At 43.5% G+C, this 12,255-nt stretch overlaps 1 long non-coding RNA gene across 2 annotated transcripts in view; it reads left to right on the top strand.

Annotated features, from left to right (window-relative positions):
- Nucleotides 1–10,883, top strand: part of LOC145514827 (uncharacterized) — a 78,989-nt gene extending 68,106 nt beyond the window's left edge. The window contains exons 2-5 of one of the 2 annotated variants that reach the window (XR_014060490.1): nucleotides 974–1,115; nucleotides 1,825–1,923; nucleotides 4,571–4,763; nucleotides 9,970–10,883. This is a non-coding gene — a long non-coding RNA (uncharacterized LOC145514827). The remainder of the gene's footprint in view (nucleotides 1–973; nucleotides 1,116–1,824; nucleotides 1,924–4,570; nucleotides 4,764–9,969) is intronic. The other variant, XR_014060489.1, reaches the window with a different exon arrangement.
- Nucleotides 10,884–12,255: the final 1,372 nt, after the last annotated feature.

The raw sequence follows: 12,255 nt of genomic DNA, 5'->3' as shown, positions 1-12,255 counted from the left end.
ATGATTTCTGCCTGCCTTTCTCTGCATGTTTGTCCTTTTTCCCATCCTGACTCCTTGCTGAGAATTGGGCATGGTGTCCATTGCCAGGCAGGGTTCTCATCTTCCTCTGAAGGGTACTCAAGCTGCTCTTGAACAGCAAATTGCCCGCGGACAAAACAGTCCACTTCTGTTTGAATGAATTGAAATCGGAATGGAGCACGATATTTTGAAACCACTGCCAGGACAGTCTTATCAAATGTGGGCCTAAGATAGACTTTCTATTTTGTTTTTCTTTTCTAACTCTTGAGTAGTGTATGAAACTGATCTCAGTGTGTGAAACAGTGTGTGAAGGGATCTGTTTCCGCACCTCTTCTCACTATTTCTGGCCCACACCTCAGCCTCTCTCTGGCCCTGAGCTTCACCCCGTCTCTGGGGCTCATCTCTTCATGGGTTGTACCCTATTCTTCCCCCCAATCCTGAGTTCCGCTCTCTTTTCTGAAAGTCACCTGCCCTTGACCCCCACTCCCATTTCTGAGCCTCCCTCTCTCTTACTTCCACTTTCCAGCCCTCAGGAGAGAAGAAAGGGGAAAGGCATTATCACACCCCTGTAGGTCCGACCACTGGAAAGCACACACACCTCTTTTCATATTCCGTTGGGCACACTCAGGTTACATGACACTTGGCTGCAGGGCTCTTAATTCTAGTCTCTGTGCACATTCTCTGCCAGCCCAAATTTACCTGCTTTACAGGGATTTTCTTTCTTTCTTTTTCTTTTTTTTTTTTTAAGGTGGACTTGGTGGGTTTTTAAAAAAATATTTATTTGGCTGTGGTGGGTCTTAGTTGCAGCACATGGGATCTTTAGTTGTGGCATGTGGGATCTACTTCCCTGACCAGGGATCAAACCTGGGCTCCCTGCGTTGGGAATGCAGTATCTTAGCCACTGGAAGAAGTCCCTCCAGTGATTTTCAACAGTATATTTTGTGTTGTTCCCTAGGATTTTGCACCATTTTTTTTCCTGCTCATCAACGATATGTGGCCACTGCAGAAAACTTGGAAAGCACATAATGCTGCTAAGGGGCAGTAAAAATATGATCTACAATCTTATCACCCAGGAGGAGCATTTATTCCAATTTTTGGTATGTTTCCTTCCAGGACTTTCTCTCTACGTTTCTTTTCTCTACCTAGCTCAGGTTAAGTTTTAAGTGCAATTTTGTACTTTTCTCTCTCTTTTTTCATTTATTAGTCCCTGTAGCATCTAACTGGGTAGGGTTTTCACCTAAAAGAAGTGTCGCCATAACTGAGAGAGGGCGACAGGGACTCTGTCCTCAGAGCCCAGAGGAGGGAAATGGAGGATAAAGGACTGCAGTTCTGGATACTCGGATGGCGGCCGCCTGTTCTCATTGCAGTCCACACTAGCTGGTAGGGGCTGTGCCCTGGGGAAGTGACTGGCCAGGCCTTTGAGAAGTGACCACCAGAGGGCCTTGAGCCAAAAGCATGTAGGCTAAGATGGAAGGAACAACGGCCTATGAATTCTGTTCAGGAGACTTGTTCATGAACCCCAGGTGTCTGCACAGGGAAGACCAAGCCTCAGAATGAATACGGGCTTCATCACATGGCCAGGTCACCAGGTGTCAGCTCACCCCCAAATTCCTTTTCTGGTGGGAACAAGGCACTGGGGCAGTTAGAGATCTCAGTCCTAGAGGCAGCAGGGCTGATGAGACCTGCCAGTTTCCTGATGATTTTAACAAGGCTAGATCTTGGGCAGGCCATAGCAGTAGAGAGATATCCTCATAGTCAGAAGTGGACGGAGCATTGCCGCATAGTATGATACACATGTTCTTCCAGCTGCAGGTGTCTGGGGACTACCACAGAGGAGGAGACTGATCACAAACAGGGCAGGACTTGACGGAAAGAAGACATCGTTCTGGGCCTCCCATAATACCAGTGAGTACAACTGAATCCTCTTCCTGTGCAAGTTTGCTTAAAGGGCAGTGGTAAAGTACTTAGAAAGGCATGCCTGGAAGTCTCTTGGATCAATATTCTCAAATTTTCTTGACCTCAGTCAACTCTGTTTGGATAAGAGAACCCATTGTCTACCTAGATCAGCCCTCCCACTGGGAAAAGAATTTGGGAGAGAATTAAGAGAGGGCCAGAATTATAATTTATATGGTCTTATTACAGTAGCTGGAGGAAAAAAACCAAAATGATCAACAGAAATAAGACCTATAAGTAATTCTGCAAATATAGTGTTAATGTAAACCTTACGTAGTAACTGAAATCTTTGGCCCATGTACAGTTAAATGTGTCTCATCTAAAAGTTGTGGCAATCCCAACTTTGTGCAAAGCTTTGCAGTTAAAAAGCAATGTTAAACATTCAGCTTTATTTTATTATTTAAATCCAATTTCTTTTTTCCACTCTTTTTAAAAAATAATTTTATTAATTTATGTTTGGCTGTGCTGGATCTTCGTTGCTGTGTGGGCTTTTCTCTGGTTATGGAGAGCAGGGGCTACCCTCTAGCTGCTGTGTGCAGGCTTATCATTTTTGGTGGTTTCTCACGTTGCAGCTCCCAGGCTCTAGAGCACCAGCTCAATAGTTGTGGTACATGGGATTAATTGCTCTGGGGCATGTGAGGCCTTCTTATACCAGGGATCAAACCCATGTCCCCTGCATTGGCAGGTGGATTCTTTACCACTGAGCCACCAGGGAAGCCCCTATTCAGCTTTATTTTAAATTACCAAATAATGTGGGCAATAGATACCCTTATCCTACACTGAATCCCTCCTTCCACCCCTGACCCTCACCTGAGTCTCTGATTCTTGCCCACCCTTTCTAGATTCTGCCCCTACTCCTGAGCTACAGCCCAGTCTTGAGCCCCAAGCAAATAACTTGATAACTTTGGAAAAGTAGAGGAGGAGTCTTATCTTTTTGGCATCAAGAAGCAGGAATAAATGTAAAATATCACACAACTGTGACTACAACTGCTTGCTAGCCCTAGTTCTTCATTATTTAGCAGAAGATTAACTGTAGACTTAAACCCAAATAATTCAGATATTGTGGTAATAGAAGACCCATATTAGAAGTATGAAAAGATTTACCCTGAAATATTAAATATGTGGCACTGGCAAGAGAACTGAGGCAAAGGGAGAAACTGATACCTCAGTTATATGATATCACAGAAATTAGGGTGTTTCCCTTGTGGCTCAGCTGGTAAAGAATCAGCCTGCAATGCGGGAGACCTGGGTTTGATCTCTGGGTTGGGAAGATGCCCTGGAGAAGGGAAGAACTACCCACTCCAGTATTCTGGCCTGGAGAATTCCATGGACTGTATAGTCCATGGGGTCGCAAAGAGTCCGACTGAGTGGCTTTTACTTCCACTTTCATGTGCACTATCCCAAACAGCTTGTTGCATCAGTAATCTCTCATATGTGGACATTAATTCGGTACACTACAATCTCAAATCAGTAAATACTTCATGACTCAAAGCAAATACTTCACAGTACTTGATAATGCTTATTCTTGTACATCAATATGTCAGTTCAGGTCCTCTGGGAAACAAATGTCAGATGGAGTTAGAAGTTAAGAGACTTATTGGGGAGAATGCCTGTGAAGGATCAAAGGGAAAGGGAATTGGGAGTGTGCAGAGAGAGGCTTCTAACTGTGATGCTGGTCTAAGACCTGTGAAAGGAAAGAGGGAAGGAGGGTTGGGTGGAAGAGCCTCAGACTGCAGCATAGCTCCAAGAAAGTCAGTCAGCCCTGGAGCACAGAGTGCTCATACGATGAGTCCTACATCAGACAGAAGCGCACTGTCTCTGGGCCCCCACCATGCTCAGTCACTGACTGGGTACAGCCCGGGGAGAGGCTCCGCATGGACAGCTAACTGCACTCCTCTCCTGGAGGGAGATCTGAGCAGCACATCCAAGGCCTCCCCAACCCACCCCTGAGCCTCACAGATCCTTGGCCCCATATAGTCTAGGAACTGGAGGTAGTGCTTCCTGAGGGAAAGTCTTGATGACTTACCTGGTTTTGTGACCTTTGGGTCATTCCTTCAGGGTCTGAGCCCTTGGTAATTGTACCCATTTCAGGCTGCAGTTTCTGCACATGTCCATTCAGCTTTTCAGCTGGGCGAGGGTTGTCAGGAAGAGCCTAAGTGGTTTGCCTGGGCTGCACACTGCTCTGCCCTGCTCTCATGTGGAAGCATAAGAGGAGCAGTCCTGCCTCATGGTCCTACTAGGCAGGGTCAGTTATCCCTGCCACGATGGTGACTCTTCTCACCGGCTGGTGTATGGGTCCAAGCAGTCCAAAGGTCCCTGGCAGGAGCCATAGCAGGTATTTCAATGGGACTGTTGCTGTGTCCCCTGGCAGGAGTGTGCCTCCTTGGATACTGGGAATGCAACTCTAAGCCCAGAGTTGTCCAGCAAGCACAAAGTCCCTTACTGGGCCATTGGGTCTGATGGCAAGTGGGGCCGCTCTTGTTTCTACCCGTTAGGTCTCAGTTGCTTATATGTTTCCTCTAGGAGACACATCATCATACAGATGCTCTGATTTAGTGTCTATACTGCATCCCAAAGGAAGGCACCCCATGTTTTGCAGATTGTCTCCAAGATGGCACCTCAGTTGTACCTTCAGAAGGCTCCCAAAGGAAGGCCACTGCTTTTGTGTGGTGCTGTATACGACATAACGAGTGGGCCTCAAGGGAATGTGGCCACCTGAACACCCCCTTTACTGTGAAATGCGTTTCCTGATTGGACGCTGTGTTGTGTGGGATTTTGTGCCTGTGAATCAGGTATTCTCTAAGTCCCTACACAGCAGTGTTGGCTGAGACTCTGTGGGCAAGAAAACAAACCCATTCTCCAAATAGGTCTCTTTCCCTAGGAAGATGAGCCACTGGGTCTCACAGCGTGGAAGGGGCCCAGCGTGGTTTATATGCCATAAAATGATGGGTTGGTCTCCTCCAAGAACAATGCCGTTTGGGAGACTCAAGTTGTTCTCTGTTGCTGGCAGGTTGGAACTTCCAAGGTGCCAGTAGCTAAATCAGCCTCAATGACGGGCATATATGCAGTTGAGTTCAGGCATAGCCTCCATCTCTGCCATTTTGGCCACTCCTTTCATGTGCATTATGTGTCAATTCTGGGAAAGCCAATGATAAAGCCTTCCCGGAACTGGCACATTATGCACGTGAATGGTTGACTGGGCCATTGGTACCTTCCCCAAAATCTGTATTTTTTCTCACCTAGGGCTACTTTTTCTTTCACACAAAGTCAATGACCAGATGCACCGATCCCAACTCTGCTTTTTGAGAAGAATTTATCTCCACTTTGTTTCAAGGCCAACCCTGAATTTGGCTGTAATGCAACTGCTGTCCACTTTCAGCTTGCATTCGCATACCAGGCCAAGTCACCCCTCAAACCCAGTTTTTTTCCCCTTCTTCATCTGGCTGTGTGAGATTCCTGCATAGGTGGCCATATGTGTGAGCGAAGGAGGGGCACTGGCATAAAGATGGTGGGTGACATGGAGTCTGGGATACCTGCCTATGTTGCTTGCTCATACTTTCTGGTCCTATTTGGCCTCAATCTCAGACATTCCATTTCCCTCTTACTGTGGACTGCTCCTGGACCTGTTCCACTCTACAACTTGGTGAGTCTAACAAAGCTCACCCCATAATGGGCATTTCTGAATGAACAGTCACTTGGTGCCCTCTGATCAAGTATTCCAGTTCTAACAGGGCCCAGTAACATGCCAGGAGCTGTTTCTCAGAAGGCATATAATTCTCTACTGCAAGTGGCATGGTCTTGCTCCAGAACCCCAAGGGTTTGCATTGCGAGTCTCTCACCAGGGCTTGTAGCACTGCAACATTTTCTATCCCTGGCATCATCAACACCATAAGGTCTTCTAAATGGCATGGTTCCAGCAGCAGAGCTGTTTGCACTCAGCCTACATTTGCTGCAGAACTCATTTCTGCTCGGGACACCACTCAGAGCTGGCAGCCTTCCATCAGTTCAGTTCAGTCGCTCAGTCGTGTCCGACTCTTTGCGACCAAATGAACTGCAGCACGCCAGGCCTCCCTGTTCATCACCAACTCCCGGAATCTACCAAAACCCATGTTCATTGAGTCGGTGATGCCATCCAGCCATCTCATCCTCTGTGGTCCCCCTCTCCTCCCACCTTCAATCTTTCCCAGCATCAGGGTCTTTTCAAATGAGTCAGCTCTTCACATCAGGTGGCCAAAGTATTGGAGTTTCAGCTTCAGCATCAGTCCTTCCAATGAATATTCAGGACTGATTTCCTTTAGGATGGACTGGTTGGATCTCCTTGCAACCCAAGGGACTCTCAAGAGTCTTCTCCAACACCACAGTTCAAAAGCATCAATTCTTTGGTGCTCAGCTTTCTTTATAGTCCAACTCACATCCATACATGACCACTGGAAAAACCATAGCCTTGACTAGACAGACCTTTGTTGACAAAGTAATGTCTCTGCTTTTTAATATGCTGTCTAGTTTGGTCATAACTTTCCTTCCAAGGAGTAAGCGTCTTTTAATTTCATTGCTGCAATCACCATATGCAGTGATTTTGGAGCCCAGAAAAATAAAGCCCATATCACTCTGTAAATGGGCTGGAGAAATATTTCTAGATGATACTGTGCTGCCTTCAGTCCAAAAGGGCTCACCAAGTTCTTTGCTTCCATCTTTGAAATAAGAAATGCAAGAATCAGGAATTCGTCTGTTACTTCTGAGAGGATGTCTTGGCAAACCCCTGACTACTGACTACTGAACTTCTAAAAAAATTTACTCAGATAGTAGTCTTGTCTCCTACCCTGTGGAGCACAGGTGTCTTATCAAGGCCTCTAACGTGTTAGTCACCTCTTCTTGCTCAACCCGTCCAGCCAGCATGATGTCATTGATGTGCTGAATCAATGTAATGTTTTGTGAGATATCTGGAAAGTCCAAAACACTTTAGGCTCGGTCATGACCCGAGGCAGTGGAGTTAACAGAGCCCTCAGGCAAAACCAGGAAAGAATATTCTTGTTAGGGAGTCTTGCATCCAGCTGAAATGGCCTGGTTCTAGTATTGCCCCTCCCCTGCTCAGCTCAGCTCAACCACTGAACGGGGCTCAGGGCCGTGGCCTCAGGAGGAGTCCAGCACTGGAAAGGTGTGGACACTAGAGGCGGTCATCTCACTCCACTCCTTGCATAGTTAGAGAGGTGCCACTTCATGCACCATCGTGTTTTTACAAAGGGTGATGTTTATTCACCTTATTTTTATCCTGACTGTTGAAATACATTAATTTTAGAAAAATGTGGAAAATGATATAACTTAGTAAAGAAGTGATTAGAATATCCAAATCTTAACATCCTTGGACAAATCGTGCTAGTGTTCTAGCACATTTTCTTTTTTTAATTCAATTTTAATTGGAAGATAATTGCTTTACAAAATTGTGTTGTTTTCTGCCATACAGCACGAATCAGTCTTGTTGTATACACACTCACATACACACGCACACACACACATCTATAGGTTTCCCAGGTGGTGCAGTGGTAAAGAATCTGCCTGTCAATGCAGGAGACACAAAAGATGCTGGTTCAGTTCCTAGGCGGGAAAGATCCCCTGGAGAAGGAAATGGCAGCCTGTTCCAGTATTCTTGCCTGGAAAATTCCATGGACAGAGGAGCCTGGGGGTCTACAGTTCATGGAGTCGCAAAGAGTCAGACATGACTGAGTGACTGAGCACACACACACACACACACACACATACATATATATATATATAGTAAGCCTCTCCCTCTTGAGCGTCCCTTCCACCCCTTCCCCCATTCCACCCCTCTGGGTCATCACAGAGCAGGCTGGGCTCCCTGTGTTATATAGCAGCTTCCCACTAACTATCTATTTTACCTATGTTAGTGTATATATGTCTGGAGAAGGCAATGGCACCCCACTCCAGTACTCTTGCCTGGAAAATCCCATGGACGGAGGAGCCTGGTGGGCTGCAGTCCATGGGGTCGCTAGGAGTCGGACACGACTGAGCAACCTCACTTTCACTTTTCACTTTCATGCATTGGAGAAGGCAATGGCAACCCACTCCAGTGTTCTTGCCTGGAGAATCCGAGGGATGGCGGAGCCTGGTGGGCTGCTGTCTATGGGGTCGCACAGAGTCGGATACGACTGAAGGGACTTAGCAGCAGCAGCAGGAGCAGTGTATATAGTCAGTGCTATTCTCTCAATTTGTCCTACCCTCTTTGTCCCCCACTGTGTCCACAACTCCATTCTCTACATCTGCATCTTTATTCCTCCCCTGCAAATAGATTCATAAATGCAATCATTCTGGATTCCATATATATGCATTAATATAGGATATTTGTTTTTCTCTTTCTGCCTTAATTCACTCTGTATAATGTATTCTAGGTTCATCCACCTCACTTTAACTGACTCACATTCTTTCCTTTTTATGACTGAGTAATACTCCATTGTATATATGTACCCACAATTTCTTTATCCATTCACCTGTTGATGGACATCTAGGTTATTTCCATACCCTGGCTATTGTAAATAGTGCTGCAATGAACATTGGGGTACATGTGTCTTTTTGAATTTCTCAGGTTATATGCCCAGTAGTGGGATTGCTGGATAGTATTTAAAGAATCTCCATACTGTTCTCCATAGTGGCTGTGTCAATTTACATTCCCACCAATCTTGCAAGAGGGTCCCCTTTTCTCCACATCCTCTCCAGCATTTATTGTTTGTAGGTTTTTTTTAATGATGGTCATTCTGCCCAGTGTGAGTTTTGATTTGCATTCACTGTAGTTTTTATTTGTATTCCTCTAATAATGAGCAGTATTGAGCATCTTTTCATGTATTGGTTGGTCATCTGTTTGTCTTCTTTAGAGAAATGTTTGTTTAGGTTCTTCTGCCCATTTTTTTGATTGGGTTGTTTTTCTGATACTGAGCTTCATGAACTGTTTATGTATTTTGTACATTAATCCTTTGTCATGTTTCGTTTGTGATTATTTTCTCCCATTCTGAGGGCTGTCTTTTCATCTTGTTTATAGTTACCTTTGTTGGATAAATTAGACTTTTCTCTTACTTTTTTCCCTCCTTTAAAGTTGTTATCATAGTATGCCATTTCTTGCATAATTTTTTCCTCTTCAGTATATTTCATCTAACAATAGTTTACCCTTAAAAAAGTGTTACTCACCTACTGAAAAGAAAATGGATGTCAGTCTGGGAGTTACAGGGATGGGATTACCTTCACTTCAGAGGGCAGAGAGACCTGGTTGGAGGAAGGGTGGCTGTCCCTCATAAATCAGGATATGTCAGGATCTACACCAGTATAGCCATTGGGATGGCAGGCTTGTGTTCAACGCAGTGACCAGTAGTGAGTGGAATGGTAAAATGTTGGATTACTGGAGAATAAAGCAGAATCAGGGCCAACAGAGAGTAAACCCTATGATAAGTTTTTAAAATTAGATCCATGTCCAGAGTGAACTGCATGGAGAGAGACATGCCCTTGGGCAAGGGTCAATCCCCAAATTCATCATGTGGCAAGGGGCAAGGCAGCAGAAAGTAAGGCAAATCAAATTTTCTACTGGCTCTCAGTGCAAGATTGAATGATTAAGCCCTGGATACTCCTGGGCATCTCATGAGAGACTGGCCTACTGAGAAGAATGAAAAGCTTTTCTCATCATGTTAAGGTCAGAAGAATTAAGAGCTGAGTCCTTATTTTTTAAATTCCAAAGCACAAAAGGTGGTCATATAAGCTAAAATCAAAACATTTTTACTGTGCCTTTCAAAAAGTCTTCAAGTATGGGAATTACACATTAAATAATAAAATATTATTTAGCAAGTAAAAAGGAATGAAGTACTGATACATGCTACAACCTTGACAACATTATTAAAAGGCCAGTCACAAACGATTACACGTTGTATGATTCCATTTATATGAATACGCAACTCTGAATATACTAAAATCTATTGAATTATACATTTTACATGTACGCAGAGTACATCATGCCAAATGCCGGGCTGGATGAAGCACAAGCTGGAATCAAGATTGCCGGGAGAAATATCAATAACCTCAGATATGCAGATGATACCACCCTAATGGGAAAAAGAGAAGAACTAAAGAGCCTCTTGATGAAAGTGAAAGAGGAGAGTGAAAGATGGCTTAAAATTCAACATACAAAAACATAAGATCATGGCATCTGGTCCCACCACTTCATGGAAATAGATGGGGAAGAAATGGAAACAGTGGCAGATTTTATTTTCCTGGGCTCCAAAATCACTGCAGACAGTGAATGCAGCCATGAAATTAAAAGATGCTTGCTCCTTGGAAGAAAAGCTATGACAAACCTAGAGAGCATATTAAAAAATAGAGACATCACTTTGCCAACAAAGGTCCATCTAGTCAAAGCTGTGGTTCTTCCAGTAGTCGTGTATGGATGTGAGAGTTCGACCATAAACAAGACTGAGGGCCAAAGAATTGATGCTTTCAAATTGTGGTGCCAGAGAAGACTCTTGAAAGTCCCTTGGACAGCAAGGAGATGAAACCAGTCAATTCTAAAGGAAATCAACTCTGAATATTCATTGGAAGGACTGATGCTGAAGCTGAAGCTCCAATACTTTGGCCATCTGATGCAATGAGCCCACTCATTGGAAAAGACCCTGAGACTGGGAAAGATTGAAAGCATAAGGAGAAGCGGGTGACAGAGGATGAGATGGTTGGATAGCATCACTGACTCAACAGACATGAATTTAAGCAAACTCTGAAAGATAATGGAGGACAGAGGAGCCTGGTGTGCTACAGTTCATGGGGTCACAGAGTCAGATACAATTTAGCAGCTGAACAACAACAACACTACATGAATCAACCTTCTTATATGAGAATTTGTTTCAATACAAAAGCTTTCTAGCATATGAGAAGTGGCTACGAGTATTTATTATTTAACATACTGACTGCCCCAGTGTCATTTGCCCCCTTTAACATGTGCCACCAGAGTTTTAAGCTCATGGTACAAGCATTGCTACAGATGTGTCTGCAGAGCCAGGAGATTCTCTATAGTTTGAGGAAAGCAAAGCACAAGATAAAGTGAATGACAGACCTATACCTATGTAACTAAGTTATCTGTCTTTTATGAAATAAGTAAGGAAAATTCGAGTTAAAAAAAGGAAGCAGCTTATGTATACCTTGAAAATAAGTTAGATTATGTAGAATAAGAATCAAAAGCAAATTGTCATTCTGTGCCAAACTAGAAATTTCCACAAGCTATTTCCTTCCTTGAGTCAGACATACGAGAAATACTTTTAGAATTAAGGGAAATTTATTACTTTTGTTTGCTGAGAAGAGTAAATTCCTTTTATTCAGTCCACTTTGTATTTTTTTTAAAGTGCTTTGCTATAAAAAAAAAAGAGAAAGAAAGAAAGAAGAAAGAACCAAAGAAAGAAAGGAAAAGAAATGAGCTTGAAAAGCTCATGCCCTGAAAAGGCATGGAAGAACATTAAGTTCAGAGTACTAAGTGAAAGACGCCAATCTAAAAAGACTATATACTGATTCCAACCATGCAACATTTTGAAAAAGGAAAACAATGGAGATAATGAAAAGATCAGTCATTGAGGGATTGAAGGGGGCAGGAAAGGATTATTAAGAGAAGCACAGAGAAACTTTAGGGCAGTGAAAATATTCTGTATGGTACCATAAGGCTGCATACATATCATTACGCATTTGTCCAAACCCATACAATGTACAACACCAAAAATAAACTCTAAGGCAGACTGTGTACTTGGGGTGCTAATGATGTGTAGGTTCATCAGTTGTAACAAAGGTACACTTGGGGCAGGGGGTGGGGAAGATGTTGATAATGGGGGAGGCTATGCATGTGTGAGGGTAGAGGGTATATGGGAAATCTCTATATACCTTCCTCTTACTCTCGCTATGAATCTACAACTTCTCTAAAAGAGAAGTCTTTTTAAAAAGCACTTGTGTAAAACAATATGTGTGTAACTGTATTTTGGAGAGTATAACTTATGGAAATGCAATATATTTGACAATACTGCACAGAGAACATCGGTGGGAGTAGAGTCGCACTGGAATAAGAAGATAACACCTGATGGTAACTCAGACTCACAGGAACAAATGAAGAGAACTACATATGGTGGATAAGAAAGTTAATATAACAAACTCTATAAATATATACTTTTTCTCCTTTCTTCTCTCAACTTCTTTAAAATACATAATAGTATATAAAGTAATGATTATAACAATGTGTTGTTGGGTTTCTAACATATATAT

Source organism: Giraffa tippelskirchi, chromosome 7, assembly GCF_054371585.1.
Source record: "Giraffa tippelskirchi isolate mGirTip1 chromosome 7, T2T-mGirTip1v1.2.pri, whole genome shotgun sequence".
In the NCBI taxonomy this organism is placed as follows: domain Eukaryota; kingdom Metazoa; phylum Chordata; class Mammalia; order Artiodactyla; family Giraffidae; genus Giraffa; species Giraffa tippelskirchi.
Note: the sequence above shows the minus strand (reverse complement) of the source record. Positions and strands in the feature narration are given on the sequence as shown.